The sequence below is a fragment of the Leuresthes tenuis genome, unplaced genomic scaffold (genome assembly GCF_036924035.1).
Source record: "Leuresthes tenuis unplaced genomic scaffold, fLeuTen1.0.hap1 SCAF_11, whole genome shotgun sequence".
NCBI lineage: Eukaryota > Metazoa > Chordata > Actinopteri > Atheriniformes > Atherinopsidae > Leuresthes > Leuresthes tenuis.
The window spans coordinates 25,699,745-25,713,717 of record NW_027325365.1 but is presented as its reverse complement, the minus strand read 5'-3'; the positions used below and the strand labels follow the sequence as shown (position 1 = coordinate 25,713,717).

General features: G+C 41.6%; 9 non-coding genes across 9 annotated transcripts; all 9 read right to left on the bottom strand.

Annotated features, from left to right (window-relative positions):
* Positions 1-356: 356 nt before the first annotated feature.
* trnam-cau (transfer RNA methionine (anticodon CAU)) lies at positions 357-428 on the bottom strand. The gene has a single exon. It is a non-coding gene; the product is annotated as a tRNA-Met (tRNA).
* Positions 429-1,408: 980 nt separating this feature from the next.
* trnal-uag (transfer RNA leucine (anticodon UAG)) lies at positions 1,409-1,490 on the bottom strand. The gene has a single exon. It is a non-coding gene; the product is annotated as a tRNA-Leu (tRNA).
* A 1,059-nt stretch (positions 1,491-2,549) lies between these two features.
* Positions 2,550-2,631, bottom strand: trnal-uag (transfer RNA leucine (anticodon UAG)). The gene has a single exon. It is a non-coding gene; the product is annotated as a tRNA-Leu (tRNA).
* A 1,060-nt stretch (positions 2,632-3,691) lies between these two features.
* Positions 3,692-3,773, bottom strand: trnal-uag (transfer RNA leucine (anticodon UAG)). The gene has a single exon. It is a non-coding gene; the product is annotated as a tRNA-Leu (tRNA).
* A 1,371-nt stretch (positions 3,774-5,144) lies between these two features.
* On the bottom strand, positions 5,145-5,216 carry trnam-cau (transfer RNA methionine (anticodon CAU)). The gene has a single exon. It is a non-coding gene; the product is annotated as a tRNA-Met (tRNA).
* Positions 5,217-6,196: 980 nt separating this feature from the next.
* On the bottom strand, positions 6,197-6,278 carry trnal-uag (transfer RNA leucine (anticodon UAG)). Its single transcript has one exon. It is a non-coding gene; the product is annotated as a tRNA-Leu (tRNA).
* Positions 6,279-8,875: 2,597 nt separating this feature from the next.
* Positions 8,876-8,957, bottom strand: trnal-uaa (transfer RNA leucine (anticodon UAA)). Its single transcript has one exon. It is a non-coding gene; the product is annotated as a tRNA-Leu (tRNA).
* A 1,371-nt stretch (positions 8,958-10,328) lies between these two features.
* On the bottom strand, positions 10,329-10,400 carry trnam-cau (transfer RNA methionine (anticodon CAU)). Its single transcript has one exon. It is a non-coding gene; the product is annotated as a tRNA-Met (tRNA).
* A 2,510-nt stretch (positions 10,401-12,910) lies between these two features.
* Positions 12,911-12,992, bottom strand: trnal-uaa (transfer RNA leucine (anticodon UAA)). Its single transcript has one exon. It is a non-coding gene; the product is annotated as a tRNA-Leu (tRNA).
* Positions 12,993-13,973: the final 981 nt, after the last annotated feature.

The window sequence follows — 13,973 nt, the reverse complement described above, 5'->3', positions numbered from 1 at the left end:
GAAACTTTTCTAACGCATAATAACACAAGCAGTACTTTCAGCCTGTTGTATAGAAACATTTAGTAGCAATATTTGCAAGGACAAACGGCTTCATTGAGCTAAGTGACCAGAAAGAAGTTTCACCCTCATGTGAACAGGAGTCCTTAAAAGTAAATTGTCAGGTACTGAAAGAAGGAGCAAGCTTCCCTCAAGAAAAGATGAATGTTCGGAAACTTATGATTACCAGTTGTAGTCTTCCCACTATGGAACACCCAGATATATTTGTTATGCTTTTCATCAAAAGCCATGAAATCTTTACAGAAGAGAGGATAACAAAGGAAAAGTACACACGAGCAGTAGTTGATAATAGGAAGGTCTAGCAGAGGATGGTTTCGATCCATCGACCTCTGGGTTATGGGCCCAGCACGCTTCCGCTGCGCCACTCTGCTTTTACACAGGGATTCCTAGGACTGAGATACCAAAGTGTGAATGCAGACACATTTGAAGATTGCAAGCACAGCAGCCCAAGCGCTTTGACACTCAGCTTCCATGTATCTTGATTAGGGTTTTGGAAAACTAGGAACCTCCAAATTACAATCACAACATTAGAAGTCACTGCAATACCTTGAATGGCGTCTTGAGTCCGGTTTCAGTTCAGTCACGTCACACCACTATTTTAACAGGTCACCCTCATTAGTAGATATACAGAGGCTTAAAACCTGCAACTTCAAATGACTTTGGTCTCTATGGCTACGATCCCCAACATTACATCTCCACTGGGGTGATTTTCTTATGATTCATTGCATTGAGGCTTTAAAGAGTGTAATATTAATGGTTTGGACTCTGAGTCATAGTGTATGAATGTTAGACCTACTGACTGACAATGCATAGCATCTGGGTGACCTCAGCCACATCCTTAACCTGCATTTCCAAAACCTGAAGAGTAATGGCCACAAATAAAAATAAGCCTTGAAAAAGGACAACTACATGTGTAAGATTTCCTCTAAGTTCCATCAACTTAAAGGTAACATTTGTTTTTTTTTTCTAGAAAGCAGACTTGTACTTTTGATGGTGAAACTGCCATCAAATAGAACATTCACAATGGCAGGATTTAATCACTTTACACCACTATGTTAACAGGTCACCCTCATTAGTAGATATACAGAGGTTTAAAACCTGCAACTTCAAATGACTTTGGTCTCTATGGCTACGATCCCCAACATTACATGTCCACTGCAAGGCGCACAAAGAACGAACTGGGATTCATGTTTGCACCTTAGCAGAGAATGAAGGTACACTTGGGTTATCTCCCCAAAGGACAACTACATGTGTAAGATTTCCATCAACTTCAAGGTAACATTTGATCTCTTTCTTGAAATCAGACTTGTACTTTTGATGGTAAAAGTGCCACCAAATAGAGCATTCACAATGGCAGTGGTGGGATTGGAATCCACGCCTCCACAGACACTGGAGCCTAAATCCAGCGCCTTCGACCACTCGGCCACACTACCAAAGACAGCTGCCAGTCAACTACAGGTCCACCGACCTCCGGGTTATGGGCCCAGCAAGCTTCCACTGCGCCACTCTGCTTTTGCATTTTTTTTCCTTGGGCTGAGATAGCAAATGGTGTTAGGAGGTACATTTGAAGATTGCAAGCACAGCAGCCCAAGCGCTGTGACACTCAGCTTCCATGTATCTTGATTAGGGTTTTGGAAAACTAAGAACCTCCAAGTTACAATCACAACATTAGCAGTCACTGCAGTACTTTGAATGGGGTCTTGAGGCCTGTTTCAGTTCAGTCACGTCACACCACTATGTTAACAGGTCACTCTCATTAGTACATATACAGAGGCTTAAAATCTGCAACTTCAAATGACTTTGGTCTCTATGGCTACGATCCCCAACATTACATCTCCACTGTGGTGATTTTCTTATTATTCATTGCATTGAGGTATTAAAGAGTGTAATATTAATGGTTTGGACTCTGAGTCATAGTGTATGAATGTTAGACCTACTGACTGACAATGCATAGCATCTGGGTGACCTCAGCCACATCCTTAACCTGCATTTCCAAAACCTGAAGAGTAATGGCCACAAATAAAAATAAGCCTTGAAAAAGGACAACTACATGTGTAAGATTTCCTCTAAGTTCCATCAACTTAAAGGTAACATTTGTTTTTTTTTTCTAGAAAGCAGACTTGTACTTTTGATGGTGAAACTGCCATCAAATAGAACATTCACAATGGCAGGATTTAATCACTTTACACCACTATGTTAACAGGTCACCCTCATTAGTAGATATACAGAGGTTTAAAACCTGCAACTTCAAATGACTTTGGTCTCTATGGCTACGATCCCCAACATTACATGTCCACTGCAAGGCGCACAAAGAACGAACTGGGATTCATGTTTGCACCTTAGCAGAGAATGAAGGTACACTTGGGTTATCTCCCCAAAGGACAACTACATGTGTAAGATTTCCATCAACTTCAAGGTAACATTTGATCTCTTTCTTGAAATCAGACTTGTACTTTTGATGGTGAAAGTGCCACCAAATAGAGCATTCACAATGGCAGTGGTGGGATTTGAACCCACGCCTCCACAGAGACTGGAGCCTAAATCCAGCGCCTTCGACCACTCGGCCACACTACCAAAGACAGGCGCCAGTCAACTACAGGTCCACCGACCTCCGGGTTATGGGCCCAGCAAGCTTCCACTGCGCCACTCTGCTTTTGCATTTTTTTTTCCTTGGGCTGAGATAGCAAATGGTGTTAGGAGGCACATTTGAAGATTGCAAGCACAGCAGCCCAAGCGCTGTGACACTCAGCTTCCATGTATCTTGATTAGGGTTTTGGAAAACTAGGAACCTCCAAATTACAATCACAACATTAGAAGTCACTGCAATACCTTGAATGGCGTCTTGAGTCCGGTTTCAGTTCAGTCACGTCACACCACTATTTTAACAGGTCACCCTCATTAGTACATATACAGAGGCTTAAAACCTGCAACTTCAAATGACTTTGGTCTCTATGGCTACGATCCCCAACATTACATCTCCACTGGGGTGATTTTCTTATGATTCATTGCATTGAGGCTTTAAAGAGTGTAATATTAATGGTTTGGACTCTGAGTCATAGTGTATGAATGTTAGACCTACTGACTGACAATGCATAGCATCTGGGTGACCTCAGCCACATCCTTAACCTGCATTTCCAAAACCTGAAGAGTAATGGCCACAAATAAAAATAAGCCTTGAAAAAGGACAACTACATATGTAAGATTTCCTCTAAGTTCCATCAACTTAAAGGTAACATTTGTTTTTTTTTTCTAGAAAGCAGACTTGTACTTTTGATGGTGAAACTGCCATCAAATAGAACATTCACAATGGCAGGATTTAATCACTTTACACCACTATGTTAACAGGTCACCCTCATTAGTAGATATACAGAGGTTTAAAACCTGCAACTTCAAATGACTTTGGTCTCTATGGCTACGATCCCCAACATTACATGTCCACTGCAAGGCGCACAAAGAACGAACTGGGATTCATGTTTGCACCTTAGCAGAGAATGAAGGTACACTTGGGTTATCTCCCCAAAGGACAACTACATGTGTAAGATTTCCATCAACTTCAAGGTAACATTTGATCTCTTTCTTGAAATCAGACTTGTACTTTTGATGGTAAAAGTGCCACCAAATAGAGCATTCACAATGGCAGTGGTGGGATTGGAATCCACGCCTCCACAGACACTGGAGCCTAAATCCAGCGCCTTCGACCACTCGGCCACACTACCAAAGACAGGTGCCAGTCAACTACAGGTCCACCGACCTCCGGGTTATGGGCCCAGCAAGCTTCCACTGCGCCACTCTGCTTTTGCATTTTTTTTTCCTTGGGCTGAGATAGCAAATGGTGTTAGGAGGCACATTTGAAGATTGCAAGCACAGCAGCCCAAGCGCTGTGACACTCAGCTTCCATGTATCTTGATTAGGGTTTTGGAAAACTAAGAACCTCCAAGTTACAATCACAACATTAGCAGTCACTGCAGTACTTTGAATGGGGTCTTGAGGCCTGTTTCAGTTCAGTCACGTCACACCACTATGTTAACAGGTCACTCTCATTAGTACATATACAGAGGCTTAAAATCTGCAACTTCAAATGACTTTGGTCTCTATGGCTACGATCCCCAACATTACATCTCCACTGAAAGGTCTTGGATTCATGTTTGAATCCTTTGCAGAGAATGAAAGTACACTTGACATATGGGTTACCTCCGCACAGGACAACTACATGTTCTTTTTCTTGAAAGCAGACTTGTACTTTTGATGGTGAAACTGCCACCAAATAGAGCATTCACAATGGCAGGATTTAATCACTTTACACCACTATGTTAACAGGTCACCCTCATTAGTATATATACAGAGGTTTAAAACCTGCAACTTCAAATGACTTTGGTCTCTATGGCTTGTATCTCCAACATTACATGTCCACTGAAAGGTCTTGGATTCATGTTTGAATCCTTTGCAGAGAATGAAAGTACACTTGACATATGGGTTACCTCCGCACAGGACAACTACATGTTCTTTTTCTTGAAAGCAGACTTGCACTTTTGATGGTGAAACTGCCACCAAATAGAGCATTCACAATGGCAGGATTTTAACCCACAGCTCCACAGAGACTGGAGCTGAAATACAGCACCTTCGACCACACTACCAAAGACAGCTTTGAGTCCACTACAGGGGACCGTCAGCTTTCAAAGATGACTGAACTGAAGGATCGTAATCAAGAGCTGTCAGTAGAGCCTTATAGATGAAACTTTTCTAACGCATAATAACACAAGCAGTACTTTCAGCCTGTTGTATAGAAACATTTAGTAGCAATATTTGCAAGGACAAACGGCTTCATTGAGCTAAGTGACCAGAAAGAAGTTTCACCCTCATGTGAACAGGAGTCCTTAAAAGTAAATTGTCAGGTACTGAAAGAAGGAGCAAGCTTCCCTCAAGAAAAGATGGATGTTCGGAAACTTATGATTACCAGTTGTAGTCTTCCCACTATGGAACACCCAGATATATTTGTTATGCTTTTCATCAAAAGCCATGAAATCTTTACAGAAGAGAGGATAACAAAGGAAAAGTACACACGAGCAGTAGTCTATAATAGGAAGGTCTAGCAGAGGATGGTTTCGATCCATCGACCTCTGGGTTATGGGCCCAGCACGCTTCCGCTGCGCCACTCTGCTTTTACACAGGGATTCCTAGGACTGAGATACCAAAGAGTTTATGGAGACACATTTTAAGATTGCAAGCACAGCAGCCCAAGCGCTGTGACACTCAGCTTCCATGTATCTTGATTAGGGTTTTGGAAAACTAGGAACCTCCAAATTACAATCACAACATTAGAAGTCACTGCAATACCTTGAATGGCGTCTTGAGTCCGGTTTCAGTTCAGTCACGTCACACCACTATTTTAACAGGTCACCCTCATTAGTAGATATACAGAGGTTTAAAACCTGCAACTTCAAATGACTTTGGTCTCTATGGCTACGATCCCCAACATTACATCTCCACTGGGGTGATTTTCTTATGATTCATTGCATTGAGGCTTTAAAGAGTGTAATATTAATGGTTTGGACTCTGAGTCATAGTGTATGAATGTTAGACCTACTGACTGACAATGCATAGCATCTGGGTGACCTCAGCCACATCCTTAACCTGCATTTCCAAAACCTGAAGAGTAATGGCCACAAATAAAAATAAGCCTTGAAAAAGGACAACTACATGTGTAAGATTTCCTCTAAGTTCCATCAACTTAAAGGTAACATTTGTTTTTTTTTTCTAGAAAGCAGACTTGTACTTTTGATGGTGAAACTGCCATCAAATAGAACATTCACAATGGCAGGATTTAATCACTTTACACCACTATGTTAACAGGTCACCCTCATTAGTAGATATACAGAGGTTTAAAACCTGCAACTTCAAATGACTTTGGTCTCTATGGCTACGATCCCCAACATTACATGTCCACTGCAAGGCGCACAAAGAACGAACTGGGATTCATGTTTGCACCTTAGCAGAGAATGAAGGTACACTTGGGTTATCTCCCCAAAGGACAACTACATGTGTAAGATTTCCATCAACTTCAAGGTAACATTTGATCTCTTTCTTGAAATCAGACTTGTACTTTTGATGGTAAAAGTGCCACCAAATAGAGCATTCACAATGGCAGTGGTGGGATTGGAATCCACGCCTCCACAGACACTGGAGCCTAAATCCAGCGCCTTCGACCACTCGGCCACACTACCAAAGACAGCTGCCAGTCAACTACAGGTCCACCGACCTCCGGGTTATGGGCCCAGCAAGCTTCCACTGCGCCACTCTGCTTTTGCATTTTTTTTCCTTGGGCTGAGATAGCAAATGGTGTTAGGAGGTACATTTGAAGATTGCAAGCACAGCAGCCCAAGCGCTGTGACACTCAGCTTCCATGTATCTTGATTAGGGTTTTGGAAAACTAAGAACCTCCAAGTTACAATCACAACATTAGCAGTCACTGCAGTACTTTGAATGGGGTCTTGAGGCCTGTTTCAGTTCAGTCACGTCACACCACTATGTTAACAGGTCACTCTCATTAGTACATATACAGAGGCTTAAAATCTGCAACTTCAAATGACTTTGGTCTCTATGGCTACGATCCCCAACATTACATCTCCACTGTGGTGATTTTCTTTTCATTCATTGCATTGAGGTATTAAAGAGTGTAATATTAATGGTTTGGACTCTGAGTCATAGTGTATGAATGTTAGACCTACTGACTGACAATGCATAGCATCTGGGTGACCTCAGCCACATCCTTAACCTGCATTTCCAAAACCTGAAGAGTAATGGCCACAAATAAAAATAAGCCTTGGAAAAGATAGCTTGCCAACCAGCCGGCAATGTCACAGTGGTAACATCCATTTTTTTGCATGTGCTGTTTCACTGTTTATTCTCTGAGCCTGAAGGGACTCTTTAGTTGTGTGATCTTAATGTATACGCTTCATACAGGACTCTCTGTAGTTCCATATATAAAAATTATTCCGGACCAAAGTCTCCTTTATCTCTGGCAGTAGAAGAAACTGAAATTCTTCAAAATGTCAGTCACAAGTTAGACTTGGCAAAATGAGCTATCTTTCTGTGGTCACGCATTAAGACTGCAAGGCACACCAAGAAAGGTCTGGGATTCATGTTTGCACCTTAGCAGAGAAAGAAAGTACACCTGACATATGGGTTACCTTCCTAAAAGACAACTACATGTGTAAGATTTCCTCTAAGTTCCATCAACTTCAAGGTAACATTTGTTTTTTTTCTTGAAAGCAGACTTGTACTTTTGATGATGGAAGTGCCACCAAATAGAGCATTCACAATGGCAGGATTTAATCACTTTACACCACTATGTTAACAGTTCACCCTCATTAGTAGATATACAGAGGTTTAAAACCTACAACTTCAAATGACTTTGGTCTCTATGGCTACGATCCCCAACATTACCTGTCCACTGCAAGGCGCAAAAAGAACGAACTGGGATTCATGTTTGCACCTTAGCAGAGAATGAAGGTACACTTGACATTTGGGTTATCTCCCCAAAGGACAACTACATCTGTAAGATTTCTTCAGAGTTCCATCAACTTCAAGGTAACATTTGTTCTCTTTCTTGAAATCAGACTTGTACTTTTGATGGTGAAAGTGCCACCAAATAGAACATTCACAATGGCAGGATTTAATCACTTTACACCACTATGTTAACAGTTCACCCTCATTAGTAGATATACAGAGGTTTAAAACCTGCAACTTCAAATGACTTTGGTCTCTATGGCTACGATCCCCAACATTACCTGTCCACTGCAAGGCGCAAAAAGAACGAACTGGGATTCATGTTTGCACCTTAGCAGAGAATGAAGGTACACTTGACATTTGGGTTATCTCCCCAAAGGACAACTACATGTGTAAGATTTCCATCAATTTCAATGTAACATTTGTTCTCTTTCTTGAAATCAGACTTGTACTTTTGATGGTGAAAGTGCCACCAAATAGAACATTCACAATGGCAGTGGTGGGATTTGAACCCACGCCTCCACAGAGACTGGAGCCTAAATCCAGCGCCTTCGACCAAATTACCAAAAACAGCTGCCAGTCAACCACAGGTCCACCGACCTCTGGGTTATGGGCCTAACATTACCTCTCCACTGGGGTGATTTTCTTATTATTCATTGCATTGGGGCTTTAAAGAGTGTAATATTAGTGGTTTGGACTCTGAGTCATAGTGTATGAATGTTAGACCTACTGACTGACAATGCATAGCATCTGGGTGACATCCTTAACCTCCATTTCCAAAACCTGAAGAGTAATGGCCACAAATAAAAATAAGCCTTGGAAAAGATAGCTTGCCAACCAGCCGGCAATGTCACAGTGGTAACATCTATTTTTTTCCATGTCTGTTTCACTGTTTATTCTGTGAGCTGAAGGGACTCTTTAGTTGTGTAATATTAATTTATACGCTTCATACAGGACTCTCTGTAGTTCCACATATAAAAATTATTCCTGACCAAAGTCTCCTTTATCTCTGGCTGTAGAAGAAACTGAAATTCTTCAAAATGTCAGTCACAAGTTAGACTTGGCAAAATGAGCTATCTTTCTGTGGTCACGCATTAAGACTGCAAGGCACACCAAGAAAGGTCTGGGATTCATGTTTGCACCTTAGCAGAGAAAGAAAGTACACCTGACATATGGGTTACCTTCCTAAAAGACAACTACATGTGTAAGATTTCCTCTAAGTTCCATCAACTTCAAGGTAACATTGGTTTTTTTCTTGAAAGCAGACTTGTACTTTTGATGATGGAAGTGCCACCAAATAGAACATTCACAATGGCAGTGGTGGGATTTGAACCCACGCCTCCACAGAGACTGGAGCTTAAATCCAGCGCCTTCGACCACTCGGCCACACTACCAAAGACAGCTGCCAGTCAACTACAGGTCCACCGACCTCCGGGTTATGGGCCCAGCAGGCTTCCACTGCGCCACTCTGCTTTTGCATTTTTTTTTCCTTGGGCTGAGATAGCAAATGGTGTTAGGAGGTACATTTGAAGATTGCAAGCACAGCAGCCCAAGCGCTGTGACACTCAGGTTCCATGTATCTTGATTAGGGTTTTGGAAAACTAAGAACCTCCAAGTTACAATCACAACATTAGCAGTCACTGCAGTACTTTGAATGGGGTCTTGAGGCCTGTTTCAGTTCAGTCACGTCACACCACTATGTTAACAGGTCACTCTCATTAGTAGATATACAGAGGCTTAAAACCTGCAACTTCAAATGACTTTGGTCTCTATGGCTACGATCCCCAACATTACATCTCCACTGAAAGGTCTTGGATTCATGTTTGAATCCTTTGCAGAGAATGAAAGTACACTTGACATATGGGTTACCTCCGCACAGGACAACTACATTTTCTTTTTCTTGAAAGCAGACTTGTACTTTTGATGGTGAAACTGCCACCAAATAGAGCATTCACAATGGCAGGATTTAATCACTTTACACCACTATGTTAACAGGTCACCCTCATTAGTAGATATACAGAGGTTTAAAACCTGCAACTTCAAATGACTTTGGTCTCTATGGCTTGTATCTCCAACATTACATGTCCACTGAAAGGTCTTGGATTCATGTTTGAATCCTTTGCAGAGAATGAAAGTACACTTGACATATGGGTTACCTCCGCACAGGACAACTACATGTTCTTTTTCTTGAAAGCAGACTTGCACTTTTGATGGTGAAACTGCCACCAAATAGAGCATTCACAATGGCAGGATTTTAACCCACAGCTCCACAGAGACTGGAGCTGAAATACAGCACCTTCGACCACACTACCAAAGACAGCTTTGAGTCCACTACAGGGGACCGTCAGCTTTCAAAGATGACTGAACTGAAGGATCGTAATCAAGAGCTGTCAGTAGAGCCTTATAGATGAAACTTTTCTAACGCATAATAACACAAGCAGTACTTTCAGCCTGTTGTATAGAAACATTTAGTAGCAATATTTGCAAGGACAAACGGCTTCATTGAGCTAAGTGACCAGAAAGAAGTTTCACCCTCATGTGAACAGGAGTCCTTAAAAGTAAATTGTCAGGTACTGAAAGAAGGAGCAAGCTTCCCTCAAGAAAAGATGGATGTTCAGAAACTTATGATTACCAGTTGTAGTCTTCCCACTATGGAACACCCAGATATATTTGTTATGCTTTTCATCAAAAGCCATGAAATCTTTACAGAAGAGAGGATAACAAAGGAAAAGTACACACGAGCAGTAGTTGATAATAGGAAGGTCTAGCAGAGGACGGTTTCGATCCATCGACCTCTGGGTTATGGGCCCAGCACGCTTCCGCTGTGCCACTCTGCTTTTACACAGGGATTCCTAGGACTGAGATACCAAAGAGTTTATTGAGACACATTTTAAGATTGCAAGCACAGCAGCCCAAGCGCTGTGACACTCAGCTTCCATGTATCTTGATTAGGGTTTTGGAAAACTAGGAACCTCCAAATTACAATCACAACATTAGAAGTCACTGCAATACCTTGAATGGGGTCTTGAGTCCGGTTTCAGTTAAGTCACGTCACACCACTATTTTAACAGGTCACCCTCATTAGTAGATTTACAGAGGCTTAAAACCTGCAACTTCAAATGACTTTGGTCTCTATGGCTACGATCCCCAACATTACATCTCCACTGGGGTGATTTTCTTATGATTCATTGCATTGAGGCTTTAAAGAGTGTAATATTAATGGTTTGGACTCTGAGTCATAGTGTATGAATGTTAGACCTACTGACTGACAATGCATAGCATCTGGGTGACCTCAGCCACATCCTTAACCTGCATTTCCAAAACCTGAAGAGTAATGGCCACAAATAAAAATAAGCCTTGGAAAAGATAGCTTGCCAACCAGCCGGCAATGTCACAGTGGTAACATCCATTTTTTTGCATGTGCTGTTTCACTGTTTATTCTCTGAGCCTGAAGGGACTCTTTAGTTCTGTGATCTTAATGTATACGCTTCATACAGGACTCTCTGTAGTTCCACATATAAAAATTATTCCGGACCAAAGTCTCCTTTATCTCTGGCAGTAGAAGAAACTGAAATTCTTCAAAATGTCAGTCACAAGTTAGACTTGGCAAAATGAGCTATCTTTCTGTGGTCACGCATTAAGACTGCAAGGCACACCAAGAAAGGTCTGGGATTCATGTTTGCACCTTAGCAGAGAAAGAAAGTACACCTGACATATGGGTTACCTTCCTAAAAGACAACTACATGTGTAAGATTTCCTCTAAGTTCCATCAACTTCAAGGTAACATTTGTTTTTTTTCTTGAAAGCAGACTTGTACTTTTGATGATGGAAGTGCCACCAAATAGAGCATTCACAATGGCAGGATTTAATCACTTTACACCACTATGTTAACAGTTCACCCTCATTAGTAGATATACAGAGGTTTAAAACCTGCAACTTCAAATGACTTTGGTCTCTATGGCTACGATCCCCAACATTACCTGTCCACTGCAAGGCGCAAAAAGAACGAACTGGGATTCATGTTTGCACCTTAGCAGAGAATGAAGGTAAACTTGACATTTGGGTTATCTCCCCAAAGGACAACTACATCTGTAAGATTTCTTCAGAGTTCCATCAACTTCAAGGTAACATTTGTTCTCTTTCTTGAAATCAGACTTGTACTTTTGATAGTGAAAGTGCCACCAAATAGAACATTCACAATGGCAGGATTTAATCACTTTACACCACTATGTTAACAGTTCACCCTCATTAGTAGATATACAGAGGTTTAAAACCTGCAACTTCAAATGACTTTGGTCTCTATGGCTACGATCCCAAACATTACCTGTCCACTGCAAGGCGCAAAAAGAACGAACTGGGATTCATGTTTGCACCTTAGCAGAGAATGAAGGTACACTTGACATTTGGGTTATCTCCCCAAAGGACAACTACATGTGTAAGATTTCCATCAATTTCAAGGTAACATTTGTTCTCTTTCTTGAAATCAGACTTGTACTTTTGATGGTGAAAGTGCCACCAAATAGAACATTCACAATGGCAGTGGTGGGATTTGAACCCACGCCTCCACAGAGACTGGAGCCTAAATCCAGCGCCTTCGACCAAATTACCAAAAACAGCTGCCAGTCAACCACAGGTCCACCGACCTCTGGGTTATGGGCCCAACATTACGTCTCCACTGGGGTGATTTTCTTATTATTCATTGCATTGGGGCTTTAAAGAGTGTAATATTAGTGGTTTGGACTCTGAGTCATAGTGTATGAATGTTAGACCTACTGACTGACAATGCATAGCATCTGGGTGACCTCAGCCACATCCTTAACCTCCATTTCCAAAACCTGAAGAGTAATGGCCACAAATAAAAATAAGCCTTGGAAAAGATAGCTTGCCAACCAGCCGGCAATGTCACAGTGGTAACATCTATTTTTTTCCATGTCTGTTTCACTGATTATTCTGTGAGCTGAAGGGACTCTTTAGTTGTGTAATATTAATTTATACGCTTCATACAGGACTCTCTGTAGTTCCACATATAAAAATTATTCCTGACCAAAGTCTCCTTTATCTCTGGCAGTAGAAGAAACTGAAATTCTTCAAAATGTCAGTCACAAGTTAGACTTGGCAAAATGAGCTATCTTTCTGTGGTCACGCATTAAGACTGCAAGGCACACCAAGAAAGGTCTGGGATTCATGTTTGCACCTTAGCAGAGAAAGAAAGTACACCTGACATATGGGTTACCTTCCTAAAAGATTTCCTCTAAGTTCCATCAACTTCAAGGTAACATTGGTTTTCTTCTTGAAAACAGACTTGTACTTTTGATGATGGAAGTGCCACCAAATAGAACATTCACAATGGCAGTGGTGGGATTTGAACCCACGCCTCCACAGAGACTGGAGCTTAAATCCAGCGCCTTCGACCACTCGGCCACACTACCAAAGACAGCTGCCAGTCAACTACAGGTCCACCGACCTCCGGGTTATGGGCCCAGCAAGCTTCCACTGCGCCACTCTGCTTTTGCATTTTTTTCCTTGGGCTGAGATAGCAAATGGTGTTAGGAGGTACATTTGAAGATTGCAAGCACAGCAGCCCAAGCGCTGTGAAACTCAGCTTCCATGTATCTTGATTAGGGTTTTGGAAAACTAAGAACCTCCAAGTTACAATCACAACATTAGCAGTCACTGCAGTACTTTGAATGGGGTCTTGAGGCCTGTTTCAGTTCAGTCACGTCACACCACTATGTTAACAGGTCACTCTCATTAGTACATATACAGAGGCTTAAAATCTGCAACTTCAAATGACTTTGGTCTCTATGGCTACGATCCCCAACATTACATCTCCACTGTGGTGATTTTCTTATTATTCATTGCATTGAGGGATTAAAGAGTGTAATATTAATGGTTTGGACTCTGAGTCATAGTGTATGAATGTTAGACCTACTGACTGACAATGCATAGCATCTGGGTGACCTCAGCCACATCCTTAACCTGCATTTCCAAAACCTGAAGAGTAATGGCCACAAATAAAAATAAGCCTTGAAAAAGGACAACTACATGTGTAAGATTTCCTCTAAGTTCCATCAACTTAAAGGTAACATTTTTTTTTTTTTTCTAGAAAGCAGACTTGTACTTTTGATGGTGAAACTGCCACAAAATAGAGCATTCACAATGGCAGGATTTAATCACTTTACACCACTATGTTAACAGGTCACTCTCATTAGTAGATATACAGAGGCTTAAAACCTGCAAATTCAAATGACTTTGGTCTCTATGGCTACGATCCCCAACATTACATGTCCACTGCAAGGCGCACAAAGAACAAACTGGGATTCATGTTTGCACCTTAGCAGAGAATGAAGGTACACTTGGGTTATCCAAAGGACAACTACATGTGTAAGATTTCCATCAACTTCAAGGTA